Consider the following 24,713-nt stretch of genomic DNA (forward strand, 5'->3'; position numbering starts at 1 on the left):
AAACATTGCATCCTCCGGCCAAGAGGGAGCTCAGTCGTGGTCCCCGAGGTGTGCTGTGGGCGCCTCCTCCTTCAGTCCTCTGGCAGACTTGCCGTAGTGGTTTCCTGTGGCCGCTGGAACAAATAACGAACTCAGTGGCTCTAAACCACACGGATTTATTATCTTACGGTTCTGGAAGTCAGAAGTCCTGAAACCGAGGCGTCGGCAGAGCTGTGTTCCTGTGGCGGCTCTAGGGGAGAAGCTGTTTCCTCGCCTTTTCCAGTTTCCAGAGGCCGCCCGCATTCCTTGGCTGGTGGCGCCGTCCTCCATCTACAAGGCCAGCACCCAGCATCTTTCTCCCCCTCTCTCTCCCCACCCCCACCCGACGACACTCCATCCTTATCTCTCTCCAACCTCCTGCCTCCCTCTTTCCCTATAAAGACTCTTGTGACTACATCGGGCCCACACAGATAACCCAGGATAAACCCCCATCTCAACATCCCTACCTTCATCATATCTATAAAGTCCTATTTGCCAGGAAAGGCAACAAATTCACATCCGAGGATTCAGACATGGACATCTTTTGGGGCCATGTTTTTGTCTCACTTGCCAAACGAAATGGGAACATTCTTTCTCAGCTATCTGAATTCAGATTCACACCCTCCCCGCCTCCTCCTTCCTACCTGTGTCACCTTGGGCAGGTGACCTAACCTCTCTGTGTCTAATTTACTCATCTCCGAGATGGGTAAATAGTGTAACACAGCTTCATTGTGCCATTATAAGTCATGAAAAGTGCTGGCATGACAAAGCATGTCACCTAGTGAATAATAAGTACCAAGAATCCGTGAGAGAGACAATTATAATTAGCGATGTCAGACAGCATAATAGTCATAAACTCGGAAGGCCTTAGTTCAGTTCCTAGTCCCACCACTTATGAACTAAATGGCCTCAGGCTAGTTGTTTTAGGTGTCAGAGTCTCAGTTTTCTCGTTAGGTAAAATGAAAATAAATTACCATTTTAGCACATAGGATTGTTGTGAGGATAATATAATAGTACGGCGCATAGGAGTCGCCCAGGACACAGTGGGGAGCCTATGTTGTTAGAATTATCACCACCACCGTCATTTCCCATCCTCCCTGGGGGCATTGGAGAGTCTCCATGGGCTGCCACTGGCCTCAACAGAACAATGACAGGACAGGGCCGCTCGCTGAATCCAGGGCCCCGAGAAATCTCTTTTTCAGTGCTCGGTCTTTGAGAGGACAGAGCCTGCCCCGCTCAGCCTTGAGGCGTCTGCTCCAGGCAGCTCCCCGCCGCAGACTGTTAGAGGCTACAGCAGCAGCAGGCTCTCGGAGGGACTCTCAGGACCGAAGAGAGGTTTGGAGATGGTAGCCAAAGGTGAGGAGGGTGGGATGGGGGGGAAGTCCCCTGAGAAGGCAGGCCTGGATCGCCTAGTTCCTAGATGGCATGGTCACCAGGGAAGGTGCAGAGCTCTGGTTTCAACCATATTATATCATTTTTTAATTTTGCTGCAAAGCCCTGTTTCAATGAAGACTTGGGCAGATGCCCAGTATGCAAAACAGTTCAAAGCACAACAGCTTGAGTTGAAACCAGGGTCGAGGCGGAGGGCGAAGGGGGGCAGCAACTTGAGCCTCCTTTTACTCCCACTGAGGCCTCTTTGGCGGGGGGGGGGGGGCGGGGAGACGGGGGCGCAGTTTAAGAGAAAACTAGCAGGGCAGCAAAAACACAGGCTTTGGAGTCAGACCTGGGTTTGCATTCCTCCTCTGCCACTTCCGGGTTGTGTGAGCTTCAGGGCTTCGCTGTACCTGTCCGAGCCTGTCTTCTCGTCTGGAAATTGGACAGTAATAGCACCTGCTGCATGTGGTCATGAAGACTGCAGACAGCTGTGAAGCGCTTAGCCACTGCCCGACGCATGGTAGGTGTCTAGGCATTTAGCAGGTGGTCGCTATTTTTATTCCCTAAGGGAAATCCGAGTTCATCACAGACCCTCCCAGAACACGTGCCTAATGCCGAGGGAAGCCATGAGGTGGGGTAGTAGGCAGCCCTCGGGACTGGGAGCCAAAAGGCCTGGGATTTACTTGGGTTCTGATTCCACACCAGCAGCCTGTGGACTTTAGTCTCTCTCTGGGCTTCTTGGCTCACTCTTCAGGTGTTTATTGAGCGACTGTTAAGTGCCTGGCACTATCTAGGCACTAGAACACACAGGCCCTGGCATCTGCAAGGCCTGAGTTCCAGGCTCAACTCCGCTACTTCCCAGGTCTTCGGCTCTGGGCAAGTCACCGCCTCTCTCTGGTCCTCAGTCTCTCCATGTGTAAATTGAGGAGGTTGAACTTGTGTCATATAGGGTCTTCTCAGAAAAGATTCAGTGAGATCCTGTCAAAAAATTCTAGAGTGAGATTTGAACTTGACTGCGAGAAACACATTCTGAAGCACGGGTTTTGAAATCATACAACCTAGGGTTTGAATCCTATGTTTGTCATGTACTGTGTAATCTTATGCAAGGGACTTCATTTCTTGAGTCTCAGTTTCCTCATCTATAAAATGGGGATAGTACCCTCAAAGGGTCACGGTGAGGATTCAAGAAGATGATACAGGTAAAGTTTCTAGAAGAATGGCCGGAGCATAGTGAGTTCTCGGTAAACGATAGCTGCCATCATCACCACAATCAAAATCATGACCCTGGTCACCATCAAGACCACCACCACCACCATCATATATAAAGCGATGCTCTAAATGGCCTCTTAAGATTCTGACATTTTAAGTTCCACTTTTCAAGGGGAAAATTAAGTGACAAATGTGGTAGCTCGCGGTGGGCCATCCGAGGAGGGTCTAAATCCCCAGTAATGAGGATTTTCCTTCGGTTTGCAGAGAAGGTCCGTTTGAGATTTCCTGTCCTTTCCCCCATAGTAAGTAGGAATAGGACCCGTGAGATCTAGAACTAGAAGCCATGTGGATCAATTTTTCATCTGTTTCTTCTTTTAATGGTTATGTGTTCTTGTCCATATAATAATTTCACTTCAGAAGGTCTGTCTGGATCTTTTGGGGATGGGTCTTTGGCCAAGGCTCAGTTGTCTGATTTAGACTTCCTGTAATCTCCCGTCATTCTGCCCAAAGCACATGCTGAAAGGTGAGACTGGTACATATCATCCTGGGCTGGCTATCAGTTCCTTCCTCTGTCAGAATGCATAAATCACAGGACAGGTTATGGATCACGGGACCATAGCAGCTTACCACTAGGCCGTTCTTATCGTTGCTTTTTAACCTCTTCCTATCTTTAGGAAAATCGAGTAGTCATATCCTCACTTTATAGATGAGACTTGGAGACATTAAGTGACTTTTCCAAGGTTATATGGGGGCTAGTTCCCATATACCCGGTCCCCAGAAACCTGTCAAGTGCCTGTTCAACTAAGCCACCCTCCCCTGTAGAAATTTCTATTTTCTGTGCCTCATCTTTCCTGCTCTGAATTCCAAGGTATCTGAGGTCCGGTCAAAAATCTGCAGTAATGTAGATAAGAGCAGGTCGGCTGGGCTGATTTTTTTTTTTGGGGGGGGGGGTAAAACCACTTGAAGGCTCCCACGTTGTGGGAGAAGAGCATGGAAGGACCGGGGGCGTGTGTGTGTGTGTGTGTGTGTGTGTGTGTGTGTGTATGTGTGTAGGGGCTGCGAAGTTACAGCTCCTTTGCTTTGAGAGTGAGTGACAATATTAGAACAAGTGTGTGGTAGGTAGGCTGCCGGTGCCTTCACTGTGTGATGTGGCGAAGTCCCGTCTCCCTCCCTCCCCTGGACTCCCCCTTCTCGCCTCTAAACATCCAATAACTTAACTTCGCTGCCGCCGGGAGGGTTCGCTTCCCGCCCATCCTCTCCTCCGCCACGTCTTAGCGCTGTCCGCGGTGCTGATCGCCAGTCTCCTGACTGCCGCTCTGACCAGCTGGGATCTGGGCGCCCAGCCTCTCCTCCCGGCCTCCCACCTCTCTTCCTCCAGGCACCTCACACATAAACCGCGGGTGGGAGGCAGGCTCGGTGCCCGGGCGCCAGGAAGCTGCTGCCCCCTCCTTTGCTCACACAGGGTTTTGCAGCAGTGGCGGCAGCCTCCACTGACTCAGGCACCGGGGAAGCAATTGGTTCGTCTGCTGCCAGCTCCCCGGAGTTGCCTGCGCGGACGACAGAGAGAAAGAGAGAAAAAGAGAAAGGGAGAAATATAGAGAGAGAGTCGGGCTCACAGAGAGAAAGCCTTCATCCATGTGGAGGGCGGTCTGACAGAGCCGCCGTCTTTGCCTTGACCACTGGCTCTGACTTTTCTCCTCTGGCAGTGGTATTTTTTCTCATCTTGGTCCTGCATGATTTCGGGGTAGTTGGGGTGTGTGCGTGTGCGTGTGTGTGTGCGTGTGTGTGTGTGTGTGTGTGTGTGTTGGTGCTTGGGTTTTATTTTGGGAAGAGTCAGAGAGTCAAATGAACAATTTTCTTTCAGGCACCTTCGCTGAGCTTTCAAACCAAGTCATCGGGAGTTAGCATCTTCCCACCTGGCAGAGGAGGAAGGAGTTGGCAGGAATTTGGCTCACGCATACCCCCCGCAATCCCCCTGTGTCGTGGTGAGTGATATTCTTCTCAGGTGTGCAAATGGGTCGGGGGCGCTGGAATCCCAGTCGCGATGAGGTGCGCACATGAGCCAGTGGGGTGGGGGGGAGGGGTGTTGAGGAATGACCATGTTTATTTGCCCACATGCTGCAGTGTTTGATTGCCTAAGCGGCACCCCAAAGCCAAATTAGATTTTGGCTCAGCGCCCAGGGAGGGGGCGAAATATGCTCATGTTTTAGACTTTGCCATCAAAATTGTGGCTTCTGCCAAATTTGTCCTCTCCCTTACAGCAGAAGCTGTTGAAAGTAGCCAGCAGTTCTCTGGGCGAATTAACCCTTTGTGGGGCTGTTCAGCCTGGCATGCAGGGTCTCTGGGTATTCCGATTTAGTGGGTGGGCACCTTGGCTCTGGATGGCAGAGCGTCACCTGAGGCTGGGAGGTTAACCCTTGCCTAGGGTCACCTCGGCACACCAGGTGAGGCTTGCATAGGACAGGGCTCAGGTTGTACCATATTCTAGGGACAGCTGAGAAATTTAATTGTGGTTTTTCGCAAGCTTGGCTGTACTAAGCTTCCAGAGATGGGAGACCTGGGAGCCACGAAAGGACCACATTTTGCTTGGAAATGAGAGGCCGGGCGGGCTGGAGGAGAGGAGCCAGCTGCCTGCTGAGCAGACGATGTTTTATTTTCACAGGTGGTGTAACCTGTAAGTGATTATATGGGAGATGCTTCCTGGCACCAGCCGGGGCGACTCCATCCTTGAGCCCATCTCAGAGTAGGAAAAGAAGGGAACGGGGTCCATTCAGGCTCCAGCTTCAAATCTGTTTCAGGACAGAGCACACCCTGCTCTGATTTCTTTACCTGAGATCCTGATGGGATAAGCCTGTACCAACCTGTTAGTGAGTGGGAAGTGGAGGTCCCTTGCAACTGAATCCAAAACCTCACATTTAATTTTAAAACGCCTTGGCTGCTAATCTGTGACTTATCAAAAGGGGATTTCTCTTTTTTTCCTGCTTCGATTACGTCTGCCTTTCCGGAAATTGATGTCCTTATAGTTGGCATCTTTGCCGTTACCTCAGGGGTCACTTCAGGCTTCTGCATCCCCAAGGATTTCCTCTTTAAGTTCTTGTTCCTGATGGTGGGAGGAATTCAACACTGGCCTCAGAGACTGGCGAGCCTGGAATGTGAGCAGGGCCCACTCAGTCATTTTCTCCAAGCCCACAGCCATGTGGGGATGCCACAACCCCGGGGCATCTGCCTGCTCAGGCAGGACGTGTGAGGCGGAGGGGGAGGGGCTCAGTGGTCAGTGCCCAGGACTTGGTCCTCAAAATCCCAGGCTTCCCTCGCGGGGTGACCTTGAGGAGGAAGTTGCCTTAGTTTTCCCCCCTAAGAAGCCTTAAGTGTGGATGATAAACATGAGAAAATTCGGTACAAATAAGGAGCCACAGATCGGGCAGTGGGTGATATTTAAAATAGATTAACACATTGATGCCAACTGGTCAGACTGGACCATGGCTGCGGGCCTGAAGTCTGGGGTCTGAGAGGTTTCCTGCCATGCTGAGTGTTAACCCTTGACTCGCTGGATTACGTGGAGGTTTGGGGTGAACCGAGGGAGGATCGAGGGAACCCCAGCTGCCTCAGTGCCCCATCGCCATTCGGTACGAGCGTCATGGCTGGCGTAGCCGTGCAGTGCGCGGCAGCCCAGCCGCGGTGGCCAGGACTGGGCCGTCCACATGCAGGTGCTTCTCAGACGTCTCCTTGCTGTCTTCCAGCCTCACTTCCTTGAGGGCGGCTAAGATCCGAACGGCTGCCTCTCCCAACCCCTCCCCCATCGCATTCGAAATGGTGCATTGTAGCGCACCAGGAGGAAGGAAGCAGAAGCTTCTGGAATGAGCCTAGACCTGGGTTCCAGCCCCAGATCCGTCTCCCCTGTCTGGACCTCAGTTTTCCCATCTGCAATATGGTAGTCGGTTTAGGTGACCCCAAAGCTCCTTCCAGCCCTGAGGTTCTGTGACTGTGCTAAATGTGTGTGTGCATGCACGCTTCTAGAAAGAGTTAGCAAGCACTGTCTTTGGAAATGTCTCACATGCGTCAAGGAGTCCCCGTTTGGGGTACATTGGGATGGATGTGGTTTCATGTGAGAACTGTGATAGGTTTCTGGATTCCTGTGCTCTGCCGGAGAGGGCTCTGCTTTATTTTTGGGCTCTGATGCATAGATATACAGGTTTTTGCAGGACGCGAATGCCCTGGAGAGACGTTGCCCAGGGGCGGCAGCCAGGACCCCTTTGAGAACCTTTACTCTGAAAAGACGTATGCTCACACGAACACCGAACATCAGGGGGTTTGTGGACCTTTCCTCATGCTCACCTGAGCATCTCGAGTTCAGAGCCTCTGGTCTAGTGTAACCCCTTGGGCGGGGGGTGCAGAGAGGGGCGGCAGCTTGCCCGAGACCACACAGTAAGTCATGGCAGAGCACCCTATGAAGACGAGGTGTCGGGCCCTCACTCCTGGCTCCAGCACCCAGGCTGGGCTGCGGGGGGAGGACAGCAGCGCCTCGCAGCCCACGCTGGTTGCCGGGAAGCGCAGCAGTGGAGGCAGATGTGGACCTTCGCCTTTCTCGCCGGCAGAAGGGAGGCAGCTGCCGGAGACCCTGCGGTCCTGCAGGGCCTGGAGGGTCAGTCTCCCCGGCTCGCTGGGCCTTTTCCCTCACTGCCGGCGCGCACCCTGGCCGCCTGTCCAGGGCGGTTTGTTCTGGTCAGGGCGGCTGCTCCGGGCGTTTATTTGTGGGATGTGATATTCACTCTTTATTTAACCCACTCCCTCTCTATATATGGGTCATAGGGAGTTTGTGACTTTCTAGTAAAAAACCACTATGACGTATGGACCTGTCTTCCGAGCTCTGTCTCCTTCGAGTGGGGAGCTGGTCGTGAATGCAGACGAATCAGGAGCTGCTGTGAAGGCGATGAGAAGCCGACAGCTCGGTTTATTTCTGCTAAGCGCTGTGGCTGTAACCTGGATAGAAATAAACCCGGGACGAGCGGTGGGAGGCTGGAGCCGGTGAGCTTACGTTATTCAGCAGCCGCCCAGGATGGAGATCCTCGGTGTGCTGGGAGAGCGAGGGAGGCCCCACAGAGCCAGCCCCTCCTGTCCCCCCTCCCCGTCTGCCTCTGTAAGCAGCCATTTGAGCCTCCAGGGGCCAGCAGACCCGAGTTTGAATCCCAACTCCAACACGTCCTTGCTGTGGTGTGTGACTTCAGGCAAGATCCTTCACCTCCCTGAGACGCAGTTTCCTCCGGCGTAGTAAGGTATCTCTTGGTGCGGTGGCTGAGAACGTGGGTTCTGGAAACGGAGCTCCTGAGTGCAGATCCTGGCCTGGGCACTTTCTAGTTGTGTCACCGGGCCTCAATTTTTCCACCTGCAAAGTGGGGATAACAAAGGAATTGTGAGACTTTTAAGAGTTAATGCTTACAAAGTGTTTAGTGCCGAACCTGGCAAGGAGTGAGTGTCCAGTGTTAGCAATGGGGATGATGATGGTGATGGCGACGGTGAAATCACCCCTGACCCAAATAAGATTGGGGTGAGGAGAGGAAGTGCACGCAGCTCTGGGACCCAGGAGAGAGAGGATGTGGTTTGGAGACTGAACGCCCAGTCATAGTTATTCCCTATGCGGTTTTCACGCAGTGGCTGGGGGCCCCTGGACCTCGGTTTCTTCATCCTTGAAATGGGCGTACCGACCTCTTTTCCTTAAAGCTCGCGAGGCCCCGAGGATCAGGGTGGTGTGGGCGGGGCGAGCAGGCCCTGCGGGAAGGCCTCCAGCAGGAAAAACCCCGTGGGCTCTTCTGAGCAGTTTCTTCCTTCAAATCCTGGGAGGCTTTTGCTGAATCATCGCGGCTCACCAGCTCAGAGCCTGTGCGCTTTTCCTGGGAGACCTGAGCTTTCCCCGGTGTCCCTGCCCTGGTGCTCCTGCACGGGGCTCCGGAGGTGCGACAGACGAGGTCCTTAAAGGCCACGGCTGTGCCACCTCTGCTTTCGGAGTCAGGGTCTGCACACAGCAGGTGCTCAGCAATGACTCGAATGCATGAATGAATGAAGAAGAAAAGAAACAAACAGACTTCAGCTGATGGACTAGTCTCCAGGTCCGTTTGGGGAGGTGCTTTGGCCTGTGGTCCAGCCAGAGGCCTGCATGCAGTAGGCGCTTAACGTTCCTTGATAACGATGAGTCATTGCTGAGGAGTTTGGAAGGACTCGGCTTTCATCTCAGATCTGCTACAGGCACCCGACAGGCCTGTCTTCCTGCCAGAGCATTCACTGACATTTATTTGTGCATCACACATTTATTGAGTACTTACAGTATGCCTGAAACCATGGCGGGCATTGGGAGAAATATAGTGACAACAACAATCCCTTTGGGACTTAAATAAAGTAAGTAGCTACCTGTAAAATGTGGCCCTCTGAGGCGTGGGACAAAGAGGGCTTAGACGCTCCTCAACAGCTCAGTGATATCTGAAATTCTGTCATTAAGGTTTCCTTCTTTGTCTTAGGCTTTGCTCTTGGATAAAAAGCAGGTGCTTTGGGGTGGGGTAATGCATCCAGCCTTGGGAGTCATTTACACTTTAATGGGGAAGAGTTGTAAAGATCCCTTCTGCAAAGTGAGAGGAGAGCTTTTTTGAAGCGAGGAGGGGAATTTGCACATACAAATCTTTCAGGTAAAAGCGAGGGCCATAGGCAGAGAGAGAGAGGCAAGCATTCTTCTGGAGGGTAAAGATCCCCAGATGCCAATTCTCAGTTGCGCCCTAGTCCTGAGCCGTCGTAAACTCTTGAGTGCAGGGTCTTGGCACCAATGGTTTCCAAGCCTCCACTGCTCTAAAGAAGCTTTTTTCGAAATGCAAAACACTTTCACGGGCGTTAGTTCTAACAGTTGTAGGTGCGTCGCGAGCCTCCGACTCTTTGCCAAGGTTCTCCCATTCCTATCATTCCCAAAGAGGCTGAGCAGAATAATAATCAGACCCATCGCCTCCCTGACACACGCCATTTTCTTCCTGCGGCCTCATCCTTCAGTTTCTCAGGGTTGACCTCGGTCCCTGCTAACCTCAGGGCACTCCAGGGGGGCGCTTCTTTCTCAGGGTGGCCCCGGGGACTTAGGTCATCAGGTGGCTCAGTGGCAAGGCAGCAGCGATCAGAAGCCTGGCCGGGGCTCTGGGGCTTAAGGGAACACAAGTGGTTCTCTCAGCCCAGCTGGGCCCCCCATTCGAGCTAGGAAAATCGGGGCGACAACAGTGCCGAGGCACCAGGTCGCTGTGCGCAGTGTCGCCCTGGTTTCCTTGAAGCGATTGTCTTACCGTCATTAGTTTTAATGACATCATGCAGGCTCAAATCTCATTGTAACGGAGCGGCAGACTGCGACTTAGTAATCCAGCCAGTGGAAAAGATAACGTGCCCCGGGAAGCTGGGGGGCCCGCCGGTCCCGCCCCAGCGAACCAGCAAGAGGCAACTCGCCCGACCGCATCGTCATGTTCGGTTTGTGAAGGATTTATTTGGAGAGCGGGGGTGAAAAAAATATCTCCTCCTCTGTCAGTATAATCTGAGTGAGTTCATCCGGCTGCCTTTTTCTTTTTTCTTCCTTTCCTTCCTTCTTTTTTGCTCTTTAATGCACTGCGCGGCGACAGGCGGCGGCTTGTGAATGGGAGCTGCTTTCAGGGGAGAGCGGGTGATGTAAGCGCGGCTCGGTGCCAGCAGTGGCGGCGGGCCCGGGGCGGCGATCTGGGGCTGCTGACGCGAGGGACGGTGTCTCGAAGTTCGTCAGGCGGCCCTCCGTGAGGGAGGCTGGCACGAAGCATCTGCGTGGGCCACTCTGCCGCACAGCCGCGCCCCCTCTTCCCGTCGGCTTTTTCCTCTGTCACTGTCACTGCGTTTCTGGGGCTCTGTCCGGCCGGCGCCCCCTCTCCTGCTCTGCCCCTCTGACCGTGTACTTTGCACCGCCCCCCTCGCCCCCCGTCCCTTCCCCCTCTTTCCGACCTGTTAAAAGTTCCCTTCCTTTCCTCCTCTTCTCTCCCTCTCCTCCCATCTGTCCTGCCTCCCTGCGGCTGCCCCCCCTTTCCTGATCCCCCATCTCCTCCTACCTTCCTCTCCCAACTCCTGCCCTGTTTCCATCCCATCTGCAGCGTCACCTCTGCAGACATCCCGAAGCGACTTGGGAAGGAAATGCATTCGTGAGTCCCCGAGACCCACCCCAAGTCAGGCCTCCGCGTAGGGTGGCCCGCCGTCCCAGCGTGCCTGGGATGCCTGGGACCGAGGGGACTCTGGTCTTGCGGGCCTTTCTGCATTCAAACTGCAGAAGGCTCAGGCCAGCTGGGGAGAGTTGGGGATCTTACCTCTGCATCAAGTGCTGGGAATTTTGTGGAGCTTTCAGAAGGCCACAGACGTGACTTTCTGGGCAGGTTGCCTGTCCTTCCACTCGGAGAGGGACACGGTGGTCTCTGAAGCCTACCCTGTTCTCTGCATGGTTCTCGGTGTGAAGACCACCAAGGCACTCAGAGGCCGGTGGTCAGTCAGGGGAGGGGCTGACCCCCTCCTCCTTCCCACCACCTTCCTGCAGCAGGGCTGACCACCCAGCCAGGAGTCACTCCTTCGCCGCGAGAGGGGATGCAGTGAGAGATCGCATGTGGTTGCACGTGGTTCTAGGCCAGCGCTTCTCAGACTTGAGCCTATGTCAGCATCCCTTGGAGGGCTGTCGAAACACAGAGTTTCTGATTCAGAGGGACTAGGGCGGGGCCGTGAACTTGCATGTCTAACACAGCATCCCCGGGGGACGTGGATGCTTCTGCGCCAGCAACCCCACCTTGAGGACCACTGCTTTCTGCAAACTCACTTCCCCATTCATTCGTTCATTCATTCATTCATTCCCAAATATTGACTGCATACCACCGCATACGTGCCAGGCACTGTCCCAGGCACTGGGGGTTCAGCAGGGAATGAGACGGAGTTCCCCGCCCTCCTAGAACTTCCGGTCCCGTGGGCGACAAAGGTGCTAAACAAGTAAACACAGCAACAAGACGACTTCAGACCATGTTAAGTGACATGAAGGAAACAGTGCAACGTGACAGAGAAAGATAAGTGGTAGGCGGAGGGAAGAGAGCTAATTTAGCTATTAACAAGAGCCGAGAGCTAAATTTCTAGAAGGAGCCAGAACTCTCCAGGCGGGGGAGCAGTGAGTACAGGGGCAGAGGCACCTGTGGAGGCTTGGAGGGCGAGCAGGAAGGCCAGTGCGAGTGGGGCGAGGCCGGGGCAGGGGGGGTGGGGTGGGGGCTGGTCGTCCAGGACCTGTGGCGGGGAGGCAGGGAGTCTGGATTCATTTTGTGTCGGGGAAGGTTTTAATCAGGAGAGTGACATGACCTCGTGTACAATTTCGGCAAGGATCGCTTTGGTTTTTGAGTGGAGAACAGACTGCAGGGGGCAGGGGTGGAGGCCAGGAGACCAGTGATGGGGACCAGTGATGGGGCCCAAACCAGGTAGTGGCAAGGAAGACGATCTCAAACTTTGGGGTGCATTCCGCAGTTGTGCAGACAGGCGTTACCAGTGGATCAGGTGGGGGAGAGGGAAGAGGGAGCCGGGGCCCCTCCCAGGGGATGGGACTGTTCTTGGCAGTGATACAGCAGCTGCGATCCTGCGCCGTGGAGAGAGGCCAGGCCAGCAGGGTGAGGCGAGTGAGCGGGCCTCTGGCCACCTCCCAGCACCCACCCTCTGATGGCCGACAGGCGCCGTCCCCCTCTCTCCAGAGGCCTCTTTGCTCCCATGAGCAATGTCTGGATTAACCTGTCAGCTTTAACCAGGATGTTGGAACTTACAAAGGGCAGCGAAGCCCTCGGAAGTGGCTGCTGCCACCGTGTCAGGCCGGGGTATCTGGCTACGTCTCTCTCCCTAAGGTCTGGAGATGGGAGGCTTGTGGGAAAGGCCATCGGATAGGATGGAAGACGCAAGCTTCTGGGGTTTGCAGTTTTCCCCCGATCGTCGGAGACCCACCTGTTGTTCATCATTGCCGGGCAGCCCAGGCCAGAGGGAGTCACCAGCACTGGGCATGTGCCAGAGGGCAAACGCAGAGGACACTTGTTTTGAGGCAGGGCTCGGCCCTGTGGGAAATTGCACCTGCAAACCAGTGACGCACCTCTTCAGCCTGTCAGAAAGGGACCCGCTGCTGTTTCTTTAGATGCGTTTTTTCTCTCTTTTTCCCTCGGAAGGCTTTATCCGGAGGGACAGGCCTCCATGTGCCTGCAGAGCAGCCGGGGTGCGTGTCTGTCCCTAGACAGTGCGTAAGCACTTTAGAGAGAAATCCTAGGGGAAAATAAAATAGTGCTCACGTGTTGGTGACTGGGAAGGGACTTCGCTTCTGATTATAATGCGAGGAGAGCCAGCCTCATTTGTAGCCTCTGTTTCCTGCAAAGAACTCGTCTGCTTTGTGGATTAGCCTGGAATTTTTATTTGGGCACAAGAAGCTGAGAGTGAGTTATTCTTCCTCCTCATTTCCGAGTGCGGGGCCGGCATGGATCCTTGCAGCCACTTTCTCGAATTTTCGTGATTTGTTCTCTGTTTTGCTTTTGATTACTCATTCATTCCCCCTCAGTGGGGAGAAGCCCTTGGCCTGTGTGCAGTCAGCCACCCAGGCCACCTCCGTGCATTCCCCAGGGCCTGGTTTCCTCCTCTGCCACTGACGTGGCCTCCGGAAATAGACCCACTGGTGGCTGCAAAAAGGCCCATCCTGGCCCTGAACATGCTGCAGAGGCGGGTAGTGGCCCCCGAAATCCTCCACGGTCCTGGGATCGAGCAGGAAAATTCTCCCTCTGATTGTCATGGCACCGGGTCTGGGATGGGAAACTTTATCCGGGGGGGACACCGCAGGGCTGTCATTTCTGGTGGACACAGACTGTAAGGGTGGGCTCAGGCCTCTCCTGCAGAGCGGTCTCCCACGTGCTGGGGGCGCTCCCCACCTGCCTTCAGCATTCCACCGTCCTCTTGCTGGAAGACCACTGAGCTAAGAGTCTGTCGTTTGGGTTTGAGTCCCATCTGTGCCCAGAGTAGTCGTGTCCTGGAGCTGCGGCTTCGTGCGGGAAGGGAACGAATTGGGGGCTTGTCCACCAAGTCGCCAAGCAGGCACGGGGGTCCCGTGCTTCAGATTTACACGAGCGATGTCCTCACATCCTCACGAAGCCTTGCAGAGGATGCCTTATAAATATGCCCATTTTGCAGACCAGGACCCTGAGGCTAGAGGACAGAGAAGTCTTGGTTCCCCAATTCACATTGTCAGTAACGGGGAGAGTCAAGGACTCAGACTCAGATCTTTTGGTCGCCAAAGTCAAATACTGAATTTGACTTCGAAATGAACCCCTCAGGGCCTCACTCTTCTGCTCTGTAAAATGGGGTAGTGATCAATTACCACTTCACCCATGGTTCAGGTTGTCGTGAAGATCAAATGATTTATTTAGAAAGGTTTCTTAGGAACGGGGAGCTTTGTAGCAATGGATTTCTAGTCTCGAGCTCCTCCTGGTGTTGGATCCAAAGCCTGACGAAGGACTTGAAGGGCACCGACCAGTAGGAGGCAGTGTGCCCGGCGGGTAGAAGCACAGACCCCGCCTCTAGCCCTGGGAATTCCCGCTGTGCTAGCTGCCAGCCCGGGACCTGGGACGAGCTCCTTGGCCTCTCTGGCTTCAGTTTGCCCACCCGTGAGATGGGAATAATAACAGCATTTCCCTCATAGAGTCGCCGTGAGGATTACATGAGTTCATTTGTCTATGAAGCGCTTGGAGCAGTGCCCGGTGCACTGTATAAATGTTAGCTATTTATTATTGTATAGGACTTAAATTTTCAAGAAAATTTTCTCTATAGAGTCAATGTTTTTTCATAATGACCTTTTGAAGGGGAAAGCCGGAATTACTACTTCTGTTTACAGATGAAGGAACTAAGTCCCATAGAGGTGACCAATTTCCCAAGGTCACAAGTTGAGTTAGGGACCAGAAAAAGGTTTAGACTTCAGGGATGACAATGGCCAAGCCAGAAAGCTCCAAAGCATAGCAGGCCCACCAGGCCAGTGAGAAAGTGTAAATCTGACAGGAAATGACAGAATGACAGTCACGGACAGGCTGGAAAAAGCAGGTGGTTACTTCGGTGGCCTCAGGACCCTTCCCAGCAGCCGGGGTTGTGAGCACTTCCAGAGGGCGCAAGCGGACGCCACGCCTGCTCCACGCCACGGAACACCTGGCCACCAGCAGGCGGCCGACGCCCCACCGGTGAGCCGGGGAGCTCTAAGGTAGACAAGCAGGGTTCCGTATGTTACTGCTCATGCTCTTTAGGATGCTGGGACGCCTCTCAGCTCCTGTCCCCTCCTCCCAACATGTGCCATCGGCAAACTGCTGGACTCTGCTCTTCAGCCCCATCCGTGGGTTGGTTCAAGCCCGGGGTGTGTGTGTACCAGGCATCGTCAGGCCTCAGTTGTTGGTCACATAGCACAGCAGTCAGGGACTCAGCCGTGAGAGCAAGACTCTTTAAGGTTCAAATCCCCGCTCCATCCTTTTCTAGCTGCGCAGACGTGGCCGGTTATCAAAAGCTCCCTGGACCTCAGTTTTTCCAGCTGTGAGATGGGGGTGCTGTTAGTTGGACGGGATTCTTGTAAGGATCGAATGGCTTCATACGGGCAGAGTCCTCCCATCACTGTCGTCGTCATTTTTATTTCTTAGCAGCCAATACAAACTCGTCCTCAGGTCTTTGGCTCTTCCTAATTCGGGAAGGCTCTCGAAGCTCACCCACTCGCACTGCTGGTTCCCACACGCGGATCTGGCCTGTAACAGAGCTCCCACTGGCGCTGGAGAGGGGAGGAAGATTAGGCCTTTACAGACGGGCCGACAGTAACCAATTGCATTTTCCTAGGACAGATTTGCCTTCAGCCTGACGTTATATCTTTTCTGCTCATTTAATGTTAAAATATATTCTCTAAATTTGAAACATTGGATGGAATTAGTCAGTGGCAGTTAGTTCCTTTTTGTAAAAAAGAAAAAAAAAATTATTGTCCTTCCTTAGTAGCTAGAACAGCAGCAACCGTGGGCAACAGCAGAGATGACCCTTAAAGTCAGAAGGGATTTTACTCGTCTGAGAAATCCAGATGTCTGGGAGACAGTTTTGTCTAATCATCGACCTCAGACGTCATCAAATTTTAGCGCGTGTAAGAATCTCCTGGGGTGTTTTTTCAAAGGCGGAGTCTCCACACCCATCCTTGAAACCCTGAAGCAGGAGGTTCAGGGTCGTCCCCAGGGGTCTGCAGTGCGAAGACTTTCCCGACGGATTCGGTCGCAGTCGGTGCGTGGATGATTCCGGGGGCAATGCTCTCCTTTCCGTTGGGTGAATCCTTCCCATCATTCCCCAGGCAGTGGGCTTGATCGCCTCCAGCGAGGGACGCTCAGCACCTGCAAAGGCACCAGCGCCTGTCAGATAGGCCTTGTTCGCACGGTTTGTCCTTCCTAATGCCGACTTTGATCTGGCTCCTGTTGCTCTTGGTCATTTGGCCTTCTGGAACCAAAATGAAGAAACAAAACTCCTAAGCCAGAGCATGATGCTTAACAGTTAAATGTGCATTAGGAGGTGATCACACGAGGCCGAAAGTCGGTTTTCGTTTGTGTTTAAGGGGATGATTCAGAAGGGAGCGTCTAGTCTCCTCTGCATTGTAATTTGCTGCCCCCTCAACCAACAGACAACCATTAACTTATTCATTTAGTTGCTAAATACTTATGAACCATCCCTGACTATGCAGATCAGACAACCCCAAATGTAAGGTGGACCTTTAGTGTCCACATTTCTCAATAAGATGGCCACCTCCCCTGACTCCCACAAAATGTTTGCCAGACTTAAATAAATAACCGACTAGGAGCTGGAAGAAAGGAAACAAAAACCTACTAAGAATGTAGATGAAATGGTTAGGTGTCCATTTATACTATTCAATTTTTTAACTATTACACACATATTTAAAATCACATATACAATAATCCACGCAAACTATTTTTTTTTTGCCACTCATGTATATTTAAAGAATAATGAACAAACCAGAAAAGTAAGGCAAGTTTTATAATTGTAGTAAGAGTTATCTACTGCAAATAACTTCTGCTGAAGAATGGGAAATGGAAGGGGTACTATTTGGAGTTGCCTGATGGTCGAAAAGTTTAGTCAGAATGTACTTAAATGATTCAAAATAAAGTAAATTGAGAGAGATAATGAGAGATGCTTGACAGTGTGAAACACATTTTAAGGATTTGGGTAGAAGGTGAATTTCTGGTTTTTGAGGACTATGCCTTTCGGGGGGGAGGACCTTCTCTTCGATCATTTACAGTGTTCGCCAGGCCCTGTGCTCACCGCTGGCGTATAGTAGAAGACGGTTTAGATTTGGTGCTTTATCTTGAGGAGGTAGACGTGAATCAGTGATCATATGTATAGATACATAGATAGAACCTGAGCTAGAGATTCTAAAGGGGAACACAGGTCTCCGAGAGCATGTCACAAGGAAATCGGACCTAATCTGGGAGGGCTCACCTGCGGGACAGACTTTTGACCTGAGAACTGAAGGATAAATAGGAGTTAACCAAGTGAAGGGAGGAGAAAAGAACATTCATGGCACGTGCAAAGGCCCTGAGGTGGTGTCGAAGCACCTGAAGGCAAGCCGGCCTGGCCGGAGCAGCAGGGCGGGGGAAGCCCGGTGTGAGATGAGGTCGGCCGTACCTGCCGGGCCGCGGCGTGGCCACTCACCTTTGTTCCGAGAGCAGTGGGATTTCACACGCTAAAGGGGCACCTGATCTGCTCTGTTTTGAAAAGGCCTCCCTAACTGCAGCACAGAACTCACATACAGGAACATTTGACAAGTTCTCTCAACTGACGCAGGAAGAGCCTCACGTACTGGCCGAGGCCCCCGCGCCCTGCCCTCTTTACGGTGCCGACTCCCCGAAAGGGAGGACGGTGGGGTTCCCGCCAGGGAGAGATTTCGTTCTGCAAAACCCCCTCCCTGAAAATGTAGAGGGCGAGAGCAGGAGGAGCAGCAGGGGCAGTTGCCAGTCCACCCGGGTCTAAACCCCAGCTCTGCTGCTGTGCGACTTTGCACAAGCTGCTGAATCTCCCTGTGCCTCAGTTTCCTCATCTGGAAAATGGGCAGAACGATAGTCTCTACCGTGCTGGGTTGTCTTGGGAATTACCAAGTCAACTCACATACATAGTCTTTGCTCGGAACAGGCGTGACGCGTGAGAGGCCCTTATGAGTAAACATTAGTATTTTGATGGTGATGATGATGATGCTGTAATCTCAGGGCCCAGCGTTCTGGAAGAGACCTCGTTGTTCCTTTCCGCCCTCTGCCCACTGTCTCGCCTCCCTTAGGCTTTTACTCACACATCACCTTCTCAGGCCTTTTCTGATCATAAAATCGCACCCCCACTCCAGAATTCCACTTCCTCCTCCTCCGTTTCATGTTTCTCCCTAGCATGTAACACCACGTGACATACCATATTACTTATCTATTTTGTCCATTGCCTATCTCCCCCATCCCGCCCCCACCCACTAGAGTGTCAGCTCTGCCAGAACAGGAATTTTTATTAATTAATTACTTTATTATTATTTACGCCTACAGCACCTCATCTTCCTAGGTGGTCTCCCATCCAAGTACTAACCAGGCCCCACCCTGCTTAGCTTTCGAGATCAGACAGTGGGCTTGTCCAGGGTAGCAAAGCTGTAGACCACGGACCGTGGCTCCACTAGGGTGTGAACCCAGGACCTTCTGCGTGTAAAGCAGACTTGCTAACCGCTACACTATGGAACCATGTCCCAGAACAGGAATTTTTTATTCTTTTATTTACTACTGTATGGCCAGTGCACTGTATCCCATAGCATCTGGCACACAGTAGGTGCTCAAGAAGTATGTGTTGGGTAAATGAACAGCAACTAATACTCTTTGCTCTTGTGCAAAACCTAACCCAGTGCTCTAACGCACAAATAGAGCATTAAATTGCAAAAGCAAAAAAGAGGGGGGAAAAAAGCCCCAAACCCTAGAAGGGATGGGGGGTCGATGGGAAAGGTGTGGAGGCACCCGATTTTGGTGATGGGGAAGAAAGTGAAGGCCTTTTATGGAACCAGCTCAGCGGCCTGATCTTTTTCACCTGATTAATCACATTAAGCCTTTGTCAGTATGAACATTACCTCAGCCCTGGCCGCTGCAGCTGGTGGAGCAGCAGTCTTATTCAATATTTAAGAAGACCTGCATTGCAGGCGAAGGGTTTGGGCCTCGTGGGGGAAGAACAAGCCGCAGATGCTCAGGGACAGTCTTCAGTGGTGGATTATTTTTAAAAGGAGAGAAACAAGAGAAGGAAAAGCCTAAAAGCCCTTAGTCCCCCCCTGGTGTCCCCCGATTTCTGGTAACTTTGAGCAGCACACCCCAGAGTCATTTGCTCTGACCCAGGGCAAGAGAGTGCTGTGGGCAGAAGGGGGACTGTGAACCAGCAAGGTGGGTCTCCTGGCTTTCGTTTTTCTAGCATTGCAGAAAGCGGTGGTTCTCAGAGTGTGGTCCCCAGACCAGCAGCAGCAGCAGCAGCAGCATCGCCTGGAACTTATTAGAAATGCACATTCCTGGGCCTTGTCCCGGACTTCCCGAGTCAGAGACTCTTGGGGTGGGAAGTGCATGTCAGTCTGCTTTCATGAGCTCTTCAGGTCACTGTCATGTACACTCAGGTTTAAGGGCCACTGGCAGGAAGGAAGAGCACTGAGCAGGTGTGCATGGCTGGTTCTGAGCTGATCATCACCAGGAGGACTTTTGAAAAGTACGATGTGAGTGAGTACCCACCGCGAGCCTCTCGTTGATTGGTTGGAACCTTGGCATTGCATTGTTAATTCCTCCCCTCCCCCCCATGACTCTAGGGTGCAACCAGGTATTGGACCTTTGTTCTAGACAGCCCCCTCTGTTTAGCACCAGCTCATCCTCATTTTTGGTGCCTGTAAACCGGGCCCTAAACGTCCTATCTTACATGACTTGCAAGGAAATTACTTAGCTTAAGAGAGAGGCTGGCTATTCACATAGCATCTCACAATCTTAACATCGTCACAGGGTATTGAATCATTGTGCAAATGGGAGGGTCGATAAGGGTCTCCTGGGCCGTGCCAGTGCCTTTGGGCAGTTCTTGTCCATTCCCCACCGCCCCGTCTCATCATCTTGGGGAACTAGGGCTGCAGAAGGCTTATCTGAGAATTTTTGAGGAGCACCGAGGCTCCCCAGTTTTGACATTACCATACCTGGGAGGAGAACAGTCGAGATGAGGTGCTGAAGGCAGATGTGAAAGGAGATGGGTATAAATTCAAACCTTACTGTCTGTGGTTGGCAACGAGGACTTTACACTAGAATTATTATTTGGAAATGAGAGCCGTCAGCCTCCCAGCAGTTAACGTGGGCCATCACCGTGCTGGGAGGGCCGCATGCCTCATTTCATCCAGTTTCTCCGTTGGCTCTGAGAAGAAGGTACAGTGGTAACCCCCAGTTTCCAGACAGGGAAAGTGAGGCACAGAGGGGCCAAGGAACTTGCCCGAGGTCCCAGGCTAGCAAGAGGCAGAGCCAGGACCAACCCCAGTGAAGTGTCTGGATTTAGCCACCTCATATCAAGATGGGTCCCTAAGCTGAACACGGGTTAGCTTCCTGGGAGGCTTGAGGGGGTCCTAAGATGTCTCCAGAAGCCCCAGGTGAAGTGACTGTGAGAGAGATTGAATGTCACCTTCTCCTCTTGCCTCTAAATTCAGACTCTTGATACTTTCTCTCCTGCTGGCTTCAGTTCGACATCACAAAAACTTGGTTTTCCACTCAAGGCTTCTATGTCCCCAGGTCCCAAGAAGACTTACTGGGGACACTTTAGTTTCCTTTCTTGATTATCCTATGGCACCTTGGCCATGCAAAACGAGACCGAAAACTCAGAAATGACCGCAAAGCCTCAGTTCCTCTTTTGGAGAGAAACCACCTTGAAGCTTTTCATTTTTTCTTCAAGAAAGAGCCAGAAACCAGGACCAAGGGGACCCAATCCTCAATTCTCATCATCAGCTTGGAAGATGAGGCCCTTCCTGCTCCCCCAAATTAGTCCTCATCAGTGACCCAGTTTATCGCAGTGAGCCGGCAGCTCGGCTCAAGAAGGGTCACTTGCAACTGGCCCCTACTTTGCTGCGACCTTTTGCCTCCGAGCGTGTTCTGTGGACGCTGGAGACTGAACAAACACTCATCAACCCGTTCGCGTCCAGCTCTGGTTTGGCATCCGATCAGACCCCGAGGAGGCGGTGTGCTGGATGAGTCCCATAAGTTTTCTGTCCCCCGTGGGTCCCCAAGCCCATGTGTTCACTCCGGGCAGGTTCCCATTCTTCCGCTTCACCTCGCGCTGCCCCGGAAAGGTGATGGTGGAGGAACGGGGTTCGAAACGCACCTCGGGTTCCTCGCGGGAAAAGTCGGTACCGAACAAGCCGTAATGACAGTGCTTCGTAGGCCTTTGGCGCTTTTCCTGCCAAATCACCTCTTTGCATCAATTATCTCATTACCTGCCCCTCGCCTGTGCCACGCTCTGAAAAATAAAACAGAAAACAGACCAAACTACTACTAAGCATTTGTTCCACTCAATAGTCCTCATCGTAAGAGGAAAAGTGGAAAGATGGACAATTAGTATTTATATACACATACAATATGTATGTGATATTTTATATATGACACTATATTATATATATCTATTTTACATATTATATATACAGTATATATTGCATATTATATACATCTATGTTATATATAATTACACATACATTATATATACAATGTACACACATATAGGTACATACATGTATGGAGAGAGACAGAGGATGCTCGTCGTTTGCAGTAGTTACGTTTTCTATAGAGTGGCTGTGAATGCTGAATTAGCAATACTAACTTATTGTTCCTAGGGGAAATACAGGATGAGGTTCTCGCAAGCCTCTAGTCACCCTTCATCAACTAGTCCAAACATATCCTTGTTTTATGTGTTTCTGTTTAAAGACACCTTGATTGATGGACGTCTTAGTCTGTTCAGGCCACTATAACAGTATACCTTAGACTGTCCTGGGGGCTGGAAGTCTGAGATCGGCCTGCCACCATGAGTCCCGACCGCTGACTTCTCTTTGTGTCCTACACAGAGAGCAGAGAGAGTAAGTAAACTCTCTCGTGACTCTCATAAGGGCACCAGTCCCATCGCGAGGGTCCCATGCTCATGACCTCATCTAGTCCTGTCCCCTCCCAAAGGCCCCACCTGTAAATACCATCACATTGCAGAGTAGAGTTTCAATGTGTGCATTTTGGGGGGACACGAGCGTTCAGTCCATAGCAATATGTATTACTGATTTATTAACACCGAGCTCATGGCAAACAGCTCTGTAACTCGTGCCATAATGAAGCTCATCCGACACGGGCATTTTCTCTGCAGGCACTTCGCAGCCTTCTCGCACTCAGAAACACTAGACAGCACTTCAGCACAGATGCTCACAGGCCATGTTAAACAGCGAAATCCCCAACAAAAATGCGACGAACGTGGCACTAAATAGACTTTGAAAAAGAGATTTGTTTATAGCATGAGAACCGAAACAAGTCGGCGGAAGGTCACCTGTTGGACTCCAGCTGGTAACATGCAGGTCGGGCGACTCAATTTTTTCTTTTCTTTTCTTTTTTGGCTACTCATGGTCATCTGTGACTGCAAGTGACCATGAACATGGTGCAATAATCGCCTTTGGGGTTACAGGTAAATTTTAGTAAGTGGGCAAATTTGCGAATTTGCAAATATGGAATCTGCAAATAATGAGAATTGACTGTGTGTGTGTGTGTGTGTGTGTGTGTGTGTATCAGTCAAGAGGACATTGATTGTAAACCTAACTCAGACTAATTTAAGTGATACAAAGGGACATATATTGGCTGTTGTAGTCAAAGAGCCCACAACATGGCTGAGGTGTGACTCTACGCAGGGGCTCGAAATTAGCTTTAGGAATGAATTCAGATCATCCCGCAGTTTGCTTTCCTCTGGGTTGGCCTCACTCTCAGCTAGGCTCGCTCCACCTGACAGAACCCCATCACGTCCAAGTGTGTCTCATCCCAGCTTCGGCCCAGTAGATTAAAAGAGGGAGAGGGAGAGGAGGAGGGGGGAGGAGGGGGGAGGGAGGGAGAGAGGAGAGGAGAGAGGACCCACACGAGCGCTCTTTCTTCCTAAAATTCTGCCTAAAATCTCAGAAGTGAGTCTGATTCGTTTGAGTCGGATAACTTACCTAACTTTGAATTAATCCTCTGTAGTCAGAAGGATAAGATGATTGGCTAAGCCAGGGTCCTGTGACTCACACCCCCTGCCCCCCACTTCGGAGCCGGGAGTTGAGATCAGCCTCACGAGAACACCATGGGCTGAGATGGAGAAAGGATGGCTTCCTAAAGGAAAATCGGTGTCAGTACCCGGCGAGGGAGGGACAGGTGCCCACTCCCCACCCCCCCCCACGGAATTTTCGGTCATGCGAAGGTGATTTCTGTGAATTATTGGAGGCTGAGCGCCGAGTTTCTGCCTAGTACATTAAAAATTCAGAGAAGTAATGTGGCTGGAGAAGACATTATGGGATAGGTGAGACTCAATCAAGTAGGAGGGGGGGGGGGAAAACATTTCAGGGGATGGAAAAAGGCTTCTCAGAACCATTCCATACCATCAGAGCAGTTCCTGCTGCTACTCGGGGAGAAAATGTGTCAGATCGTACACACGTAGTTGGTGGATTCCATCCTGTAGGAAGTTCACCAATTACTGATTTTTCTCTATACACACATTCATTTTCATTCTCATATTTTCTCTCTCTCCCCTCCTCCCCTTCCCCCATTCCCCCTCCCCCTTGCCCTCTGCCCGGTGTGCTTATTACACTAGGGCATAAAGTTTGTGGCGCTGTCTGTGGTCCTGAACCGCAGCCCCAGCCAAGGCTCTGCTGACGTCAGCCCAGCTTCTCTCAGGAACGAGGGCTTCCAGTTTGTCGTTGCTGTTATTATTTTCTGTCTCCATGGAAAAGATGTACTGTTGCCACTGCCCATGTCAATAGGGGTCCCAGCAGGAAACAGATAGCAACTCAACACCGAGGAGAGTTTTAAGAGGGACAAAAGCGTGAGCAGGGCGTTGGTTTTAAGGGAAACCAACCCTGGTTAGGGGAGCACCCTCAGACTAACAACAGTGGGGAGCTGATGCCGCCCCTAGTCCTGAAGGGGGAGGGAAGCAGCACTACCAGAAACGGGGAGAGCTGGGAGCGTAGCCGTGGGGGGGGGGCCCTCCTGACCAGAGCTGTGACCTGTGTCCAGGGATGCAGCCAGCCCACGCAGCACTGCAGAGAGGAAGCCTGGACCTCACTCTCCTCCATCCCGTCTCTCCTCACGCTCTCCATGGGCTGAACCCAAAGGGAAGCCAGAGAGCAAGGGAGTGGATTGGAGGACTACGAGTCAGCTTTCTGGGGAAGAGAGTCGGGAGGAGCAGAGTGGGGAGCGGCGGCGGCAGGGCACACGGACGAGGCGGCGCCCTGCCAGCATGGGTCAGCCGTCGCTGCGTGACAGCCGCTCCGGGACTTAGTGGCCTCAACACAGCCGTTCGTTTGCAGCTCTGAGATTCGGGCTGGAATCAGTTTGGTGATACTTCTTTTGGTCTGGCCTAGGGTCACTCAGGTGGCTACAGTTCTCCGGAGGCCGGAAAGCTGGGGAGTACAAGATGTCTGGTGCTTAGCTGGGCTCGTGGTTGAGAAGCCTTAGTTTTTCTCCACGTGGGCAGAGTGAGTTTCTAACATGGCGATAGGAACACTCCAGAGGACAAGGCCCAGTGGGCCAGCACTCATCTAGCCTCCGCTGTGACTTCTCATTGGCCAAAGCCGCGTGCTAAGCCCATGCACAGAGTTAGTGTGGAGCGGACAGTGTGGCCGGCATGCTCGCCGAGGAGCGTCAGCTTAGCAGCCTCCCGTGTTGCCCCACACAGGGGGAATCAGCCTGTGCGCCCCGTCTTTGCTGCTGGCTTCATAGACTTTCGACAGTTCATGCGAGCTTCTGACTGTTAAGAAAGTGATTCCTGGAAAGCCGGGCGTTGTGAAGGCG

The 24,713-nt window shown here is 52.2% G+C and overlaps 1 protein-coding gene across 4 annotated transcripts in view; it reads left to right on the forward strand.

Moving 5' to 3' along the window:
* The window catches only part of RPH3A (rabphilin 3A), a 209,433-nt gene that overhangs the window by 120,335 nt on the left and 64,385 nt on the right, over nt 1–24,713 (forward strand). The window contains exons 1-2 of one of the 4 annotated variants that reach the window (XM_016149765.2): nt 3,847–4,309; nt 4,466–4,586. The gene's annotated coding sequence lies outside the window, so the exon portion shown is untranslated. Of the gene's footprint in view, nt 1–3,846; nt 4,310–4,465; nt 4,587–4,751; nt 7,875–24,713 lie in introns of those variants that run through there. The other 3 variants (XM_016149760.2, XM_016149761.2, XM_016149763.2) reach the window with 3 other exon arrangements.

This window comes from Rousettus aegyptiacus, unplaced genomic scaffold (assembly GCF_014176215.1).
Source record: "Rousettus aegyptiacus isolate mRouAeg1 unplaced genomic scaffold, mRouAeg1.p scaffold_m13_p_5, whole genome shotgun sequence".
Lineage (NCBI taxonomy): Eukaryota > Metazoa > Chordata > Mammalia > Chiroptera > Pteropodidae > Rousettus > Rousettus aegyptiacus.